Consider the following 14,368-nt stretch of genomic DNA (forward strand, 5'->3'; position numbering starts at 1 on the left):
CTTATTTTGTTTTGGCACGGGTTGATTTATGTGTAAAAATCTTTTTAATATTACAGATGTGAAGTTATGAGTCTTAAAGTAGATAAACTCAGAAGCCTTGTGGATGCTGATCTGAATATATTTCCTAGTTTACAGCAGCATTTTTTTTTCTTTTAATTTAACGTGAAATCTTAATGGTCTGGGCAGTGGTGAATGTTCATCTACCTGCTTCTGTTGTAGTTAAAAAAAAAAAACACAAACCAACTAGATTGTGGATTTCCTAAAATAACCAAGAAGAAGTCAAGATCTACGTCTGCTTTAGTGGATTCTTCAGAGTGACTTTGCACATACCGTCCACTCTTTTGCACCCTTTAATCTCCTCTGGTGGTCGAAGTGGCTATTTAATAGATTTTAAAGGTGCCCTTCTGGCTGTATAAATGTGTGGTTACATATTGACAGTTCACTGCCCACATTAAAGTGCATTATTGTAACTTTTGCTCAGGGTCTTTAGAAAATTAGCACAGAAAGTAGCTTATTTTTTAAAAAAAAGATGATGGAAGAGAAGGTTAACACTGTAACAGAAGAAAGTGTGATCGCCATTATATATTTAGCAAGTGTGGTCATCTTCTATGGAGCTTAAATCTTGACTTTTCATATTTCTCTTACATTTTGGGCATTTACCACTAACCAGACCAAACAACCTTCTTAAGGCTGAGATCTTATTAACACACTTTTACAGGTAAAATATCGATACTTAGAAATTTTGTTCTTTGACAGAACAATATATGGTACTACAGACCTACTTTATTAAGTAGACTAATTATAACTCAGTTCTCCTATGTGCCTTATGATATAACTTGGAAATAAGTTTGTGAAAAATCAGGATATATGTGTTGTTTGTTAAATTAACTGTTGAAGCCCTTTGGACACCTCTCACTAGTTTTGTACTGTTTTACCTCTCATTTCTGAAACTCTTTTTATGGTGTATCCTGTTAGAGGGGACAAACATGTCATAGAAAGCAGTTGTGCACTCTTTCAAATATAGTTGATAAATCCAATAATCTTATATATTGAGCTTCGTGTTTATAGTACAGTAAGTGGTCTAGCAAAATTGTCCATGTTCCTTTGTTTATTGATAAATGCATTGTATAGAAACTATTTCCCCTAAATATTTATGGACCAAACAATTGTGATATATCCTATTAAATTTGTGTGAATAAACCATTTTGATCTAAGGAGTTTTATTTCCCATCAGTTTTACTTGTGTTAGTATATTTTCAATATCTATGTGTAAAAGCTAAGAAATAGCAGCACAACTAAAAAATTCAAACAGACAAATAGGTTCCTAGGTTCCCAAAGTTCTGATTCATATCAAATACACACACCATTGTATATAAAATGTGATTCGATCTTGAATTACCCTTAAAGATTCTTGTTTATAATAAAAGTAATGCCCCACTGATTTGACTCAGTTCAGTTTTTAGAATAAAAATAAATTAGCAGATCCATAGTTGCATGAAAAGAAATCTTAAAGATGATTAAGATTTAGTATCAGGTCTATTGAGCTCTAGTGGATATTTGTAAATCTAAATAGAAATTGCAGACCCCTAAAAGCCAAGTTGCTCTGTAGTTAATAAATTGTCACTATGATTTTTTTTCAGGGAGAACAAATCTTGGGGCATTACAGCCAAACATCCCGACGTTTGAAAATTCCCTAAAGTATTAAAAGAAGGGGAAAAGTTTGATCGGAAATCCACTGCAGTGAAGACAAAGACCCTATTAGGTTATGATAATTATACACTTAAAAGTTTATTAACCAAAAGAGAGAGAGAGAGAGAGAGAGAGAGAGAGAGAGAGAGAGAGAGAGAGAGAGAGAGAGAGAGAAAGAGTGACTTAAGTGTCATTTATTGAATGTTACAAAACTTCTGTTCTTTATGATGTCGGACACAAATGAAGGCTTAACCTCATGTGGTTTAATAAAAGAGCGAGATAAACCACGCAGAAAACCAGAGCAACCTGGCAGTAATACGCCCTCCCCACATTTGGAGAAAATTATTATTGAAACAATTCCACACATTTGTCAAGCACAATAACTGTAAAATAAAGTCCCAAAACTTCCATTTCATCTGCTTGCTAATGTGTATCAGTCCTATCTCTTAATGTCATTTTCCAATTGTAAATTCAGAGGATAACTTTTACTCTCATTAACAAGAGTGTAGGGTTCAAACCCAGCGGTTTTAGTACTATTGTCTATACTTCCTTTCTAAACAGAAGGCCCTGCATGCACTTTTGCATCTGTCACCTCTAGTGTACATCTCTGTAATGATGACTTTGCTGTTTCCTGTATGATAAATAGCTTTCATGAATAAACATTTTATTTGATGCAAATATAGTTAACTTTATGTTAAGCACACATTGTTGAAATTAATTTTGAACACTGTCTTAAAGAGTCAGGGCATGAAGTACATTTTCAGCCTGTTATGCCCAGGGGAAAAATTTACAGACTAGAGAATTAGGTGAAATTATTTTCTTTGATTTTAACTTTTATGACTTATTTTCATTTATTTGTATTCAGTTGACACATGGATGAAAATAAAATAGCAAGCCCAAATTACAACAAAACAAACATCAGAATAAATTGTTATGTAAAATTCCAGCCACCATTCTTAGATTCTAGGGTACCATTTATAGATTCTCTGTGAGTTTACATGTTCACTATGCAATGAACAAATGTATTGAAGTATTTAAATATGTTCTGAACGCTGACATTTTTGTTCTTTGTGTAGTTCAGGTTGCACAAGGTATCAGAAACAAAGGATCAATTGGAAAGAAGAACAGATATTTAGGAATGAGGTTTCTTTTCATCGTTAAAGGGAATACTTGAAGACTTGTGTGAAGCTCCTTTTACTTAGCTCTATATCCAAAGCACATGTGAAACAAATTAGCATATAGAATACTTTCCAGAAAAAAATTCCTTATGAAATTTTTATTATGTACAAATAAACCCTATGTAAAGGATGTAAGTTTTATGAATGATAGACATAAAATATCTCACTTATATTTATTCTCAGAACGTTGAATGTTTTCTCAAACAATTTCCTTTCCTGAATGCTAACCAAGGAAAACAAAAGGATTAAAGGACAGGTACCAACTTAACTAACAATGCACCCAGAATGCACCATGCCAAGTGAACTGCTTTGAGTCATCACGGAACATGTTAGTTTTGTCAGTCACTTGGGTGTTTACGGCTCATCGAAATCCCATCCATAGCACTAGCAACCTGAATGGATTTTCCAACACATTTTCAGCCAGCGTGTTGAAACCTTGGTCCTGTAGGCTTTGCCTTCTTTTCCTGTTCTGTCACCTAGAGCAGTTTCATTTTGAAATATTTTTGGAAGCTTGCCTGGTTTTTCAGACTTTTAACTATCTGTCTGGTATGTGAAATGCGGGAAGAGACCAAAGAGAGAAAGAACGTAGCTGAATTAGACATCTGAAAAAAATAATATAAATTTGAAACAGGCATGTTTTTTAAAAGAAGACAAAAAGAACACTAATTATGTGAGTGGGAAGTGGAAAAGTCATGTGATGCAGGCTTGGAAGGTCTAACACACTTTCCTATGATGTACGACCGTCTTCAGTCTGGGCAACTGCACGTTTATTGTTTGGTATAGATTAGAAGACTGATGATATTTTAGATGGGTGCAGGGCACCAAATTATAGCTTCTACCTCCCCAAATGCCTAGATGAATATAACTTCTGGCAAAATGATTCCAGGAACACAAACTCTTACCGACAATATCTGTGAACTTTGGTTAAATACCATTGTAATATTGACTTACATAGTAGGTAGGCTTTTGATACTTCAAATAGAGTAAAACTTCCTAACACAGAAACCAAAGCATAGAACTCTTAGAGCCTTCATGGTTTTATCACCTAAAATGCCAATAGCTTTACTTAGCAGAATCCCAGTGGACATTCACTGTTCAGTTTTCAGAGAGTGACAGCTCTCTTATTAGGCACATAGAAGATAGCATCATTTCTATCGCAGTATGCCTGCAGAGCGGCACTCGGTGTGGTGGAAGCATCAGAAAGGGAAGTGCTGGGACAAAACCATGGCATTCTAACATCCTAGGCTTTTAAGAAAAATCAAGAGATAGAGTAACGCTGCTGTGATGAAAATAGAAGTTTGAATAGAGTTTTGTATTCATTTTTAACTGTGTTACTAGCACAGTTCGCTTCACTTGTAAGAAGATGACAACGTGTGAAGGAGACTCAACACCCTTTTAGACTTTGTGGTCACTAGCCAATAAGAACATTGGGGCTTAGTCTAGACTAAGTAAATAATGTTGAATTTTTTTTTTGAAAACCTGTTGCATATAGAGAAGGTCTCTATGGGCCTATGGAGAATCTATTTTCTATTTCTAGGTAATGAGGAACTCAGTTCTGAAGACTGAAATGAAAAACGGTAACAAACAAAAACCTCTGATGTACAATTCTTTGCCTATACAGATAATATACAAAATTGGAACTTAAGTCTCTTTAGCTTTTGCTATTGATTTGTGTCCCTTTTTGGTCTCACCTATTTTGTCTTTATGGTATTTTCAAATTATGTTGATATTAAGTTCCCTTATTTTCAAAAATAAAATTCCCTAAGTTAAAATATTCTTTATAATGCCTCTGGGAACATTCCCATTTTATTTCCTGGACTACGTAGCAAATAAAATAAATAAATAAATAAATAATAAATAACTGTGCATGATGCTCAAAGTGTCTGTGAACAGGAAGTAAGCAGCAATACAATTGCCGGGATTCACTCCTTTTAATTGTGCTGCAAAAATCAATGTTTCTTTCAGAACATCTCCGCTTGCTACATTTTCTCTGTGAACAGTAAATAACATAAAAAAAAAAAAACAAGCAACCCACCCCAACATTGGCAAGTTTCTCTTCTCTTGGATTGTTGATTTTGCTTCTCTGTGTTACATTTTATCTTGTGCTGACATGACAGAAACAAGCAAGGATCCAGATCCAGGCATCAGGGGGAACGGTCTGGTTGTCATTCTGTGTCCCCTTCAGGTCACTTGTTAGAAGCATCAGGAATGTCTCTTTCCTTTGGATTCTTTCTGTTTACACCGTGCATGATCTCATAAATGACTCTGAAGTGTACCTGGAATACTTTTATGGTTATTTGAAAATAAAATTTGCTACAAGATAGGCGCTCTGGTCTCTGTTGCTTCATATAATGCCTGAGCTCATTGATTTTTTTAATACTTTAACATAGAAACAAAAAGTTGATATCTGAGGATGTTTAAATTGTTATTTATGGCAAACAGATAAAATGAAGAAATTCCAAGATAAGATTGCCTTTACTTCATAAATTTCATTTTCCTCTTTTCCCTTTTCCAAAGTAGCAAAATCCAAGATGAGCTGTTAGCTTTGCTTTGACCTTCAAGGCTTCTGAGCGCATATGATTTTTGAAGAGCACAGAGGTATTTCAGGATTTAAAAAAAAGTGCTTGAATTCTGAGAGCAAGAATACTTTCTTAAAGGAAAAATGGTGGGAAATTATTTTCTATGTAATATTCATAGCATTTTACCCAAGTGAACTAGAAACTAGAGACAAATTTTAAAGAGCTACAAAAGTGTTGTGCAGTAAACAGATGATGGCATTTATCTATACCAAAAATTGAGACAGCTTACTTTATAAAATATGATCACAAACTTGCCTTATTTTTTTGCATGCACATTTACACACTTCAATGATAAGGGTATGTTATATTTTCAATGGTATGGATAATTATTTACTAGATTTTTCTTTTAAATTCAACAATTTATCCTGTTGACTTTTGTGAGCATGTTTTGAATATTTTATTTCCTATCACCTATTTAAGCCAGCTGTTAATTAAATGCAAAACAAATTTAAATAATGGCAATATATTGATTCAGTACAGTGACAAGCGTACTTTTTATTAAGTAACCTGGTGCTCGTGTTCTTACAAATTGGTGACAGTAATTTCTGGGTTCTGTGTAAGTTACTCCTTCCTTCAGCTGACCATAACTTTTTTTTTATAAAGTTGCTCTCTTGAATATTGTTACATTTTAAATAAGTTGACCAATGTATGCATTTTAGTATAAGTAACAAAGGATATTTTTGTTTTGAAGAAATAGTTTTCACTGATTTTTACCTATTAAGGAGGACAGCAGAGAAAAAAGTTCTATCACAATGCTAATAGTATATTTTGATTTAAAATTAGCTTTATTATTATATTAAAGTGTTCACACATCAATGAGTTCATTAGTACGTATGAAAGATTTTTTTCTTTTTCTTTGGTTTTTTGAGACAGGCTTTCTCTGTGTAGCTTTGGTACCTGTGCTAGAACTCACTCTGTAAGCCAGGTTGGTCTTGAACTCACAGAGATCTGCCTGCCTCTGCCCCCTACCCCCCAAAATGCTGTGATTAAAGGCGTGTGTTACCATAGTCCGGCAGAACACAAATTTATTGATCTGCGCATGTATATGGACTCTAGAAATACTCACTATGGCATGCTAAATGTGCATACTATGCAGGAGAATTAGACCCAGAGGTTAACTAAGGGATAGTTCACACACATGCAACTTTAATAGTATAAATACCTATCACACAGTGGATCATGTGGTGCTTGGTATTTTTTCCTTTGGTATTTTCTAGCCAACTCCTACCAGATACATTACTTTCATTTATGTATTTATATTTTTTACTCAGATATGCATAGAATCATTCCACGTGCTAGAAGGAGCCTTACTAGACTGCTCAAATTCATTTCCTCTCTCTCTCTCTCCCTTCCCCCCTCTCATTTTCTCTCCTCCTCCTTCCCTCCCTACCTCCTTACCTCCCCCCTCCCTTCCTTCCTTCTTTTTTTTCTTTCTGAGGCAGATCTCATATATTCTAGTCTGACCTCAAAATTGAAATGTAGCTAAGGATTACTCTAATCACGCCATCCTCCTATCTTTGTTCCTAGGATGTTGGAGTTACAGGCTTGCATCCCAGTTACAGGTTTGTGGTGGTTTGAAATAAAGTGGACTCCAAAGGGAGTGGCGCTATTAGGAGATGTGGTTTTTTGGCGTGAAGGTGTGACCTTGTTGGAGGAAGTGTGTCACTGTGGGGGGTGGGAGTGGGCTTCGAGGTCTCCTTTGTCAAGCTATGCCCAGTGTGGGAGACAGTTCCTTTCTGTTGCCTGCGGATCAAATAGATGACGAAATCTCAGCTCCTTCTCAAGCACTATGTCTGCCTGTGTGCACACCACATCCGCCATGATGGTAATAGACTGAAACCTCTGAAACTGTAAGTCTAGCCAAATGAAGTGTTTGCCTTTCTTAAGAGTTACTGTGGTCATGGTGTCTCTTCACAGCAATAGGAACTCTCAGACACAGTATGTATGTAGTGGGGGAGACTAAACCCAGGGTTTGCCAATGCTGTGGAAGCACACACTGGTGCAGCTGAAGCTCTGCCCATTAGCTCATTTCTCAAAGAGACATTTTACAAAGGGAGTGTGTATTGTTTTTAGTTTAAACACCATTGCAGTCTGTTTTGCTTTGTGTTGGGCATAGAACGTAGGGCCTCACATATGCTAGGCAAGTGCTCTTCTACTGAACCATAGGTCCACGCCTTTAGTAAGCACTTATTTGGAAGAACATGCATGTCAGAAGTTTCTGTTTAGTTTCTGCCAGGTATAGTCTTCTTTTACTATTGGTGAATGAGCAAGTCATTGTAGCAGCTTGGTAAATGCCATTTGCTCTGGAGTGTTTCTGAAGTGTTTGTATGTGCCGAGACATTTGGAAGGGTTATGATTACTGCCTAACAGAGATGGTTATTTACTTTGTAGAATTTTTTATAACCCTTATCCAGCACATCACTTACCACTGTGTTCTCTAAATTCTTTGACCTGAAATTTGAGCTTCTCTCTTTATTTTTAAAAATTTTTATTGAGTTCTACACTTTTCTCTACTCCCCTCCCTGCCTCTCCTCTTCCCTTCAACCCTCTCCCATGGTCCCATGCGCCCAGTTTACTCAGGAGATCTTGTCTTTTTCTACTTCCATGTAGATTAGATCTATGCATGTCTCTCTTAGGGTCCTCATTGTTGTCTAGGTTCTCTGGGATTGTGATTTGTGGGCTGGTTTTTCTTTGCTTTATGTTTAAAACCACTTATGAGTAAGTACATATTATAACTGTCTTTCTGGATCTGGGTTACTTCACTGAATATGTTGTTTTTCTAGCTCCATCCATTTACCTGCAAATTTCAGCTGTCGTTATTTTTTTCTGCTGTGTAGTACTCCATGAGTAGATGTACCACATTTTCCTTATCCATTCTTCAGTCAAGGGGCATTTAGGCTGTTTCCAGGTTTTGGCTATGACAAACAATGCTGCTATGAACATAGTTGAGTACATGTCCTTGTGGCATCATGGGCATCCTTTGGTATTACTGGGTCTTGAGAAAACTTGTTTCCTAATTTCTGTGAAATCGCCATACTGATTATCCAAAGAAGCTGTACCAGCTTGCACTCCTGCCAGCAAAGTACGAGTGTTCCCTTTTCCCACAACCTCTCCAGCATAAGTTGTCATCAGTGTTTTTGATCTCGGCCATTCTTACAGGTGTAAGATGGAATCTCAGAGTTGTTTTGATTTGTATTTCCTGATTACTAAGGATGTTGAGCATTTCCTTAAGTGTCTTTCAGCCATTTTAGATTCCTCTGTGAGAGTTTTCTGTTTAGGTCTATACTCCATTTTTTTATTGGACTATATGATCTTTTGGTGTCCAATTTCTTGAGTTCTTTGTATATTTTGGAGATCAGACCCTCTGTCTGATGTGGGTTGGTGCAGATCTTTTCCCATTCTGTAGTTTGTTGTTTTGTTCTTGTTGACCATGTCCTTTGCTTTACAGAAGATTTTCAGTTCAGGATGGTCCCATTATTACTTGTTTCTCTCAGTGTCTGTTTAGGAAGTGGTTCCCTGTGCCAATGCGTTTCAAGTGTACTTCCCACTTTCTCTTCTATGAGGGTCAGTGTGGCTGGCTTTATGTTGAGGTCTTTGATCCATTGGGAATTGAGTTTTGTGCATGGTGATAGGTTCGGATCTATTTTCATTCTCTTACATGTTGATACCCAGTTTTGCCAACACCATTTGTTAAATATGCTTTCTTTTTTCCATCTCATATTTTGTTGCTTCTTTGTAAAAAAAAATCAGGTGTTTGAAGGTGTGTGGATTGATATCTGGGTCTTCGATACTGTTCCCTTGGTCCTCCTGTCTGTTTTTATGCTGATACCAGGCTATTTTCAGTACTGCAGTTAAGCTTTTCTTCTTGCGCTGTGAACCCCATCTTCTTTAGACTAAGGGGTCACTCCTCACTCACAGCATTCTCCCTATTTTTATTCACATCATCTCTTGTGCCAGATTTACATCCCCATGATTTTGCTTCTCTTGAGAAACTATTTCCCTGCAGGCCTTGCACCTGCTGCTTCCCCCTGCAGGTCCGCTGACTCAGAGCCAGCCCACCAGTCAGGCCTAGGAGCATCCCTGGAAACCACATTCCTTCATAAAGGTTCAACTTTCAGTAATGACTCCAAATATATTTCCTGAGACATTTCCATCGAATGTCACTGCTATCGCAGCTTAAAGGGCGAAACTCAACTCATGTTTACTCTTCAGAAAATGTCTGGACTTTTTCATTTTGTTAATGGCATTTCCGAAGTTTCCTGTAATTATCCAAAGTAGGAGTAAGCAATTGCTCCCTAACTTTCTTCTCCTCCTTTTCCTTTTTAAAACTATTTCATGTCCTATTGTCTCTATCCAGTATCTTTGACCTAGGTCATAGTCTCTCTGTGCTTGGTTGTTCCTCTTTGTAGGGAGCAAGTGAAGCCCTGAGAGAGTGTGTATTTTTGGCATCAGCACAGCCATATGGCTTAGCCCCATGAGAGTGTCAAACCTTTCCCTGGGTGAGGCTCAGAGGGAGACTCAAGGCTGTACTTGGGTGTGAGTGTGAATGTTGCCTTGTGTGCAGAAAGTGATCACACTAGATATTTACTGACTGACTGCTCTTCTCAGAGACTGTTCTTACTAGATTAGCTAAACCAGCTTCCTTGTTCAGTTGTATGTGATAACTATGCCCCCTTTCCTGTTCAGCTATATAATGGCCACGCCTCCCTCCCTGTTCAATTGCATGTGATAACCATGCCTTCCTTCCCTGTTCAAACTGTATGTGATGATAACCAGGGCCTCCTTCCATGTTCAACTGTATGTAGTAAACCCACTGAGCTTCTAGAGTTGCTATGGGCTTCTCCATCAGCGAGCCTAGGCCACCTGATCCCAGATTTTTGGTGTGTCCATGTGTTTGTCATTTCTTCATCCCCTCAGTGTTCAAAGTAGGCCAATCCCCGGAGCCATGAAGGATACATCACCTCTCACCATCTTAATCACCAGGGCTCAACTTTCTCCAGCTGGTGGGAAGACACTAGGAAGTGGTATGGTTTGTTCGGGTAGTGTGCTGCTCCATATCTCCACTTTCTGCTTCTCCATGACAGTACAGCCAATGGCTAGAGATTTTTAATAGGTCAGCTATAAGGGATATTGAATATCTTCTTTTACAATGTAGTATTACATAATGCAGAAGAGAAGATGGCCAGGAGCCTGGTCTTTAGGAATTGAAAAGAAGTTTCACTTTAGTTATTTTAGAAAACATAAGAAACTTTCTGAATCTATGTATAGCTGAAATAGCATCAGCCAAGAATTAACAAATAATTCCTATCACAACCAAGGTGAATACAATAAAGTACAAGGTTGGCTTGAATCCTACTGCTTTGGGGAAGCTTGAGTCCAACAGACGGACCTCCTAGGAGTGTGCCTCAGGTTGTTAAGATGACTGCTAAGGAGAAGGTGGAGAACAAGTAAAGTAAGACCAGGTTATTTCTGCCTCCCTTCATCTGAGACAGGCTCTGTGAAGAAGCCTCGTGAGCTCTGGAGAGGCAGATCTGGGTTCCTATTCTCCCTCTCTCACAGAGGTTCTAGTGGAAACCTCCATCTGCCCACCACACACACTCACACGGCGCTCTCTTGTGACCTTGCCAGAATCTGTCATTTATTGATTTTTGGTAGTAGTCATTCTGAGTTGAGATAGTCTCACAACACAGTTTTAATTTGTATTTCCATGATCGTTAACGATACTAAGCAATTACACACGCTTATTGGCCATTTTGAGAAGTACCTATTCAAATTATTTTCCAGTTTTTAATTGGATTCATTTTTTTTGTTAGGTTGTTGAGTTCCTTGAGTTTTGCTTTGGATTTCTAATTTTGTTTACTTGGGCATTTTCTCTTTTTTCATAGTTTAGTTAAATTATGTCGACCTTGTGTTTTTAGCAATTCATTTATCTTTTGTATGGCTCCATGTTTTTGTGAGCGGAGACCTTTTACTAGGTTATTTCTGCTCTGATGATTATTATTTCTTTCCTTCTTCTAATTTTATGTTTGGCTTATTCTTGGTTTTCTAATTTTGTGAGCTACATTGTTGGTTGTTTATTTGAAATACATTTCCATTTTTCTTTTAGAATATTCATTTTGGTGTGTGCGTGTATACACAATCTGTTGGTACTGCAGAGTCTGGAAATATCTGTTCCCTTTGGAGCTGGAGTTGCAGGCAGTTAGTTGTAAGCTGCTAGACTTTCATACTGAGAACTGAACTCAGGTCCCCTGGGAGAGCAGTATTTGCTCTTAACCATAGAACCATCTTTCCAGCCCATTTTTTTCTATTTTTCTGATATGAGGGGCTGATTATTTTAGTCTCCATCCCACTACGGATTCTGTTTTGTCCCTAAGTTTCTGATATGTTGCTTCTCCCATTTTATCTGTTCTGAGAAGATTTAAACATTTTCTCTGACTTGTTCAGTGTTTCACTTTTCCATTGAAAAGCACGCTGCAGTCTTGTCTGTGCGCTTTCCACAGTTCCTTCCGTTGTTGGTGTTCAGTGTTATCCCACTGTGATCAGAGAAGACAAAGAATATGATCTCAGAGGGTTTGAACTTGGTAAGTGTCGTTTGTAGCCTAATATGTGGTATGTTATGAAGAAAATTCCATGTTCTGATAAGGGAATGTGTATTCTGCAGTTGTCGAGGAGAACATTTTATAAATGCCTGCTGATTCCATTAGATCCACAGTGCAGTTTAATCCTCAGGGTCAGTTAGGATTTTTTGCTTGAGTGATTTGTCTGTTGATGAGAACAGGAGTTTGAGATCTCCACGGCAAGAGCCTCTCTCTTCATTTACGCTTAATAACATTTGCTTTTATAAAATTGAGTGTCCCGACATTAGGTAGATTTACAGTTCTTAGGTTATTCTGAGGAATTAACTCCTTGCTCTTCCTCTAGTGACTCTTTGCCTTTGTGGGTAATCATTAAACAGAAACTCCTTTCTGAGACTTTCGGGTCCTCATTTTCTTACTCTCTCGCCTTTCCAGTTGGTTGTGCATTCTTTCCCAGCACTTACTGTTCTTGTTTTCATCACAGACACTGATTCCCACTGTCCTGTTCTTATACACAGTATCATCTTCCACTACAAATCACTTTAGACTACTTTTCCATGTACCCAAAGCTATCTTACAGATTCTTTTTCTTCTTACTATCAGTTTCTGTCAGGCTCTTGCTGTGTACTTCAGATGGCTGGAACTCACTCTGTAACCCAACAAAATTCAAGATCTTCTGCCTTAGTGTCCCAAGGATTATAGGATTCTAGCGTCATGCCCAGCTCCAAATTATTTTTTCATTACATGTTGCATATGGGATGCTAATGATGAAAGAATTAGGAAAAAAATCATCAAAAAATCCCCAAGTCATTATATATCATCCATATAAAATTTCCAAGTTCTATCTCAAAATTGTGGTCACATTGTTAAAACTTGTAGTCTGGTAACTACAGCTAAATATGCAATCAATGCAAACTGACTCGGAATCTCAAGTGTTCACTGTACATATATGTATGGATATATATATATATCCATGAAAATTGTCCTCATCGGTACCCTTCCTGACCTCCCCATAACACTGTGACATGAGTTATATTAGGCCTTTATCCTACGTGTATCGCAACTCTAATCATTTTCTAAGGATTTCCAAACATCACATCAAACCATTTTTCTTTTCTGAGTCAGAGGCCCATGTTGTTCAGGCTAACATTGAACTTGCTGTGTAGCTAAGGGCAACTTGAACTTCTGATCCTTCTGCCTCTACCTCTCTTGCATGAATGACCGTTGTGCACCAATACACTCAGTTTTAGGTGGTACTGGAATTCTAATTCAGGGCTTCAGGGATAGTAGGCAAGCCCTGTGCTGAGTTGCTATAGCTTCCTTGAGACAGAGGAGGTGATGACACTTATCCTTCTTTATGCTGTTTCTGACACCAGTAAATGCTTCACTGTGCTAATAACCTTCATGGGTGGAAGTGAGAATGTTTATTATTTACTCTACTTGAGGCATACAGTGACATCACATTTCAGTGACTAGTACTAGTGTCCTTGCAGGAGAGGCAAGATCTCTCTGTCGTAAATCTTAAGAGTTTGTGTTACCTAGTAATTCTTTCCATTTTTTAATGAATTCTTTCCTCTATAGAGCTTTTGGTGACCTCCTGGGAAAAGGTAAAAGACTAAAAAAATTGTTAACTAAGTCACAGACGGTGTCAAGACATTCCTTACTACTGAGTCACCATGCCTTCCACCAGTGACGGAAGCATTTAGGAGTTATTTGTTGACATCTCTGTTCTTCATTCACAAGCATTGATTTGAGTACTAACTGCACATTGGCATCAAACTTTAAGGTATGCAAGCATAGATGTGAGGTAGCGTCTTAATTGAGAATCTCTGTGCTGGGGCAGGTGCCTGTTGGGCCCTTTCCCAGCCCTGCAGCATCTCATTGCTTATGTAACCCATTGTTTTCCAAGGATCACTGTTGATTTTGCATTATTCACATAAGAATACTGGCATTAATTTCTTCTACCAAATTGATGCTAATAGTCCTTATTAAGTGTGACCTCTTTGAGATACTTGGTGACCAATATAATTGGTCATTTCTACATTAATAGAATAAATATGACCTTTAGATAAGTATGTGAGGATGTTCTAGCTGTGGGGATTAATGAACAGTGAATGAACTTTAAAATAAGAGGCTCTGAAGCTTTTTTTTTTTTAGACAGGTGAACTTTTAAAATATAACCAGGCATAAAAACGGGAATATTTTAAAATTCTGGCTCTCAGTTTTTTTCTTTCTTTCTTTTTTCTTTTTCTTTTTAAGAGAGCTTGTTTGGTGAACTTTTTCCCAGAGAGAATATATAGAATAGATAAGAAAAAGGCTGTTTTGGTGGAAATAAGAGGGTGTGAAG

This window comes from Arvicola amphibius, chromosome 12 (genome assembly GCF_903992535.2).
Source record: "Arvicola amphibius chromosome 12, mArvAmp1.2, whole genome shotgun sequence".
Lineage (NCBI taxonomy): Eukaryota > Metazoa > Chordata > Mammalia > Rodentia > Cricetidae > Arvicola > Arvicola amphibius.